The following is a 4,825-nucleotide window of genomic DNA, read 5'->3' as shown; positions in this document are numbered from 1 at the left end:
TTGTAGCTTGGCAACGAGCGTCAAGGCTTAAATTAGGAGACAAAGTGTAAAGCATTCAAATATCACAAAACAGTAATTAAATAAAACACAGGAAACAGTTTAAAAATCCAAAACCAATTTATGAAAATAGTTTATATTTTTATCTTTAAAATGACACAAAAACGATTAAAATCGGTTCAGGGGAACCGGAGATATGAATTTTTAAAGAATTCTTACTTTTCTAGCGCTTAGAAACAAAAAGCGCCAATAGGGTCATCTGGTTGCACCTCGACCGGGGCAAAGTCAAACTTTCAGGCCGACCGCGATGGAGCCCTGCTCGGCTACAGGTCGCGGGAGGCCTCGGTTAAAAAGTTACCTTCTGACTTAGTCTTTATTTTGACGTTTTTCTTCACCGGGACGAACCTGCCAGTTGAATCCGACCTCCTGGAGCCCTTGTCTGGATACGCGATGTGGGTTTCCTCTGTGGAGACTTTTACCTTCGGACTTAGTCGTTTTTTCGAGATGAAAATCCTTCGACCGGGGTAAACCTGGATCTTGATCCGACGTCCATGGAGCCCTTCTCGGATACGATGGCTGGGAGGTCCCGGTCAACTTTTTACGTTCGGACTTAGTCTCTTTTTTGGATGTTTTTCGTTACCGGGACGAACCACGAAGTCAGGCCGGGTCGCGGTTGAGGCAAGCCGGCTAGAATTTCCGCGGCGGGTCGGTCCCTCTCTGGAGCTTTTTTCCAAAAATTCTCAAATCTTTTCCAAACTTCTGGGGCTTCACCCAGATGTTCTTTTAAGGTTCTTTTGGGGTCCACAGCTCACCCCAAGGGTCCAGAAGTTCTGTGATGGTCCTTGGGGGGTGCGGACTTCAACTCCCAGAATGCACCTGGCGCAAACTCCTTTTTGGCCACTGGACAGTGGTCAGCTGGTCGCTTTCTTCAGGAGTTGGTGCAGGGGACTCTGGTTTAGCAATTTTTCACCTGTAGCAAACAGGGAGTCCCTCCTTGAACCAGTTGAAGCCAGGCAAAGTCCTTCTTGTGGTGAAGCCCAAGTGTGCAGCTGATGCAGTCCTTCTGAGTGCAGGGTCCAGGTGCAGGCCAGGGGTCCAGCAGGGCAGTCCTTCTTCTCCTTAAGTTCTTTCTTCTTGAAATTTGGTGGGGATCTGAGGTGTGGGTGCAGGTCTGCCAGTTTTATCCTTGCTCCTGGGTGAAAAGCAGGGGGGTTCTGGTTCTCCAATCAGGTACAGGGTCGTCCCCCTGTGATGACCACTTCCTGGGAAGTGTGGCAAAAATCCATCCCAGAAGGCAACAGTCTCTAAAAATCCAACATGGCTGAATCTGATTTTTGGAGGTTACATCTGGCTGAGCCCACCCACTGGTGTGGCTAAAAATCATAAACACACCCCTCTCCTGCCCTCTCCTAATCTAATCAAGGGGGCACCTAAATGTCTGGGGTTGCAGGATGTGGGGGTGTTGCTGGGTGCTCCAAATGTCCTTCTCTGCCTTTGAAGACCAGTTTGGCCGCCCTCCCCCTTCCTGCCTCACCATCTGCTGAGGGGAGATTTCTCTCCCCCAAGCACATTCCTTTGTGTGAAGTCAGGCCACTTCACACCTCATCAAGGCAGCCTGGCAGAAGCTGCTGCAGGCTGGCCAATCAGAGCACAGCAGCAAAAACAATGCAGAGCTGAAATTGGCAACTTTTTAGGTAAAGTCTAAACTTTTTACCTGAACTAGTTATATTAAATCCAACAACTGGAAGTTGTAGGATTTATTACAACAATTAATTTGATACCAAATTTTTGGTATGCAACATTTAAGGAGACTTTAAAATTTAAAATAAAGTCTGCCCATTCTAGCCTATGAAGGCCATTTACTTCAATGAGGGAAAAACGAATTTGGCTGTTTTTACCTCACCAGGGCTTATAAATCTATTTTTATAAAGTCCCTGCTTATAGTTACATGGCACCCAGCCCTAGGGGCACATAGGGCACACCTTAGGGGTGACTTATATGTAAAAATAAGGTAGTTTAAGACTTTGGAAGTACCTTTAATTCCAAAGTCGAATTTGCATATAACTTTAATTTAAAAGCAGCCAGCAAGGCAGGCTTGCTTTTAAAATGACACTGGGCACCTCAGCAAGGCACCTAGGTGTGCACCACCTATGCTGTGGTCCCTAAACCTACATGCCCTACCATATACTAGGGACTTATAGGTAGGTTAACTTAGCCACTTATAATTAGCCTAATTTGCATATCCATTTTACACAGAGCACAGGCCCTGGGACTGGTTAGCAGTACCCAGGGCACCATCAAAGTCAGGAAAACACCAGCAAAAAGTGGAAAATGGGGGCAAAAAGTTATGGGGCCTCTGCGATCAGCCCTGTTTTCTCACACAACCCCCCCCCCCAGCCCACACGGCCAGGAGACTCAGCCCAACCCTGGGAGAGTCTTCCTGGCTTGTTAGGCGAGGAAGACAGTGAAAAAAACTGGCTGTCCCTTTGCAGGGCCTACTCTGCCTTACATCCTCCTGTCAGGGTCACTCCCTCTGGGTAGTGAAGCCATCCCAACAGTAAAAGGACCCAACTCAAATTGAAACTTCCCTCTAGGGGGGTCTTCCTCCTCTCTCTCTGCCAACTTGGGTAGTGAGGTGCCCACCTCCCCTACTCCAAACGTTGCTAGGGCAACACCTAGCTTACCCAAAGAGGTCACCCAACACTTGAGCAACCCCACCATGACCAATAGGGTCAGGGGGCCTACTTTGCTATTGGCCCTGGGGTCTGCCTCCCAGGCCAAGTACATTGCTGCCAGGAAGCCTAGCACCCAGCAGAGGCTACTGACAGCTGTCAGTACCCAAAACCACACCCTCAGCTCTCCACTGACAGGTGGCTGAGCTGCTTTAGGGGCAACTTTGGGGTCCTGGCACCCCTCTTGCTGTCTAGAGTGGGGGGCTACCACCTCATGTGGCAGACACCCTCCTTCCACTCTCCCTTCTGTCAGTGCAGGGGCAACACCCTGCATCTGGACAGCTGCCTGACTACTCAGGACTTCCTTGGGGTCAGGTGAGGCCTCACCAGTGCCAACTCTGGGCTCCCCCCTTACTGGGGCAGAAGGCCTTTGGCTCCCTGGAACTCTCTTTAAGAGTGGCCTACCCTTCTTTTTCTTATTTCCTTTTCTTGGGGACCCCTGTCTCCTAACTGTAGGGACTGACTCCCCAGAACTTTGGTTTGGGGGGGCGCCCTGGGCGACCGCCCCATCTGGGACCAGACTCACCTCTGGGAGGTCATTGCCTAGGATACAATCTAGGGGGAGGTCAGCACTGACTACCACCCTAATCCAGTCAAGGATACCCTCCCTCTCTAGGGGCACTATGGCTACAGGTTTGGAGGTGACCTCCCCTGTGGCTATCCTGACTTTCTTTGTCTTTCCTGGGACATACATGTCTGGGGTCACTAACTGGTCACTCACTATAGTGTGACTGGCACAGGTGTCTCTCAGGCCAGTGGTAGGCATCCCATTCACTTGAATGTGGTGGAAGTGCCTACTCCCACCCTCAGGGATCACCAGCTTACCATCTGGTCCTGTCTCCCAGCTCAATGCTAAGAGGACTTCATCATCTGAGGAATCCTCCTCCATGGCTACACTGGACAGCCCAATGCTAACCACCTTCTTTGGACAGGCTGCATCTCCTCTGAAGTGACCTGTCTGCTGACAGTCAAAGCAAGCCCTACTGTCCAAGAGCTTTTTTAACCCTGGGTCTCCCTGTCTCTGCTTGTCAGAGTGGGAGTGGGATTTACTCTCCTCCTTCTTAGGGTTCTGGGGTACAGAGGGAGTCTCTGTGGTGGGCTTACCTCCTCCCTCCTTAGGTTTTTGGGGACCTGTCCCCCCCTTCTTGGAGTCTCCCCCCTGGGACTTGACAACCACCCTGGTTCTCAACCACTCATCAGCTGCCTCCCCTAGCTCTCTAGGGTTGGTCTGCTTAGAGTCCACTAGATGCTGGCGTAACCTTTCTTGGGTACAATTAGTCAAGATGTGCTCTCTCATGATCAGATTGTATAACCCCTCATAAGTATCTACTTTGTTACCAATAATCCAGCCCTCTAGTGCCTTTAGTGAAATGTCCACAAAGTCAACCCAAGACTGGGTACTGACCTTCTGGGTGTCCCTGAACTTCATTCTATATTGCTCTGGGGTCAGACCAAACTTCTTGGCTAAGCACCTCTTCATACTAGGGTATGAATCTGCCTCCTCCCCCCTTAAGGTCAGAAGCCTATCCCTCCCTGAGTTGGGGACCAACTCCCACAAAAGGGAACCCCAGTATTGAGGCCTAACCCTTCTCATTTGGAGTGCCCTCTCAAAGGCCCCTAGCCACTTATCTATGTCATCCCCCTCTACATAAGCAGGAACTACCCCCTTGGGTAATCTGGGGCAAACTCCCCCACCCATGGACACCTCAGCTTCTTTATCGCTGCTTCCATCTCTTGTCTCTTTGTATGCCCACTTTTTCTTTTCTAGGGCCAGCTTCTCTGCTTCCAAAGCTATGTATGCTAGCTGGGCCTCCAGCTCTCTTTCTCTGATGGATGGGTTCTCTCCTCCTGAAGGGACCCCCTTCCTACCACTAGCTTTGGGTCTACCCCTAGTGACTGTATCTACTGAGGACCGTTCTTCCTCTTCCTCACTTAGGCTCAGATGCCTTCCCTCCCCTGAGTGGTTAGAGTTAGCATCTTCCCCTTTTTCTCCCTCCTCTGGAGCTTCTTCTGACTCTACCTCTTGGGCCTCAGCCCATGCTGTCAGGGATGTGATCAGGATTTGCTTCCTGAGATCAGTGGTTGAAGGCAACCCT

The sequence above is a fragment of the Pleurodeles waltl genome, chromosome 2_1 (assembly GCF_031143425.1).
Source record: "Pleurodeles waltl isolate 20211129_DDA chromosome 2_1, aPleWal1.hap1.20221129, whole genome shotgun sequence".
Classification (NCBI taxonomy): Eukaryota; Metazoa; Chordata; class Amphibia; order Caudata; family Salamandridae; genus Pleurodeles; species Pleurodeles waltl.
Note: the sequence above shows the minus strand (reverse complement) of the source record.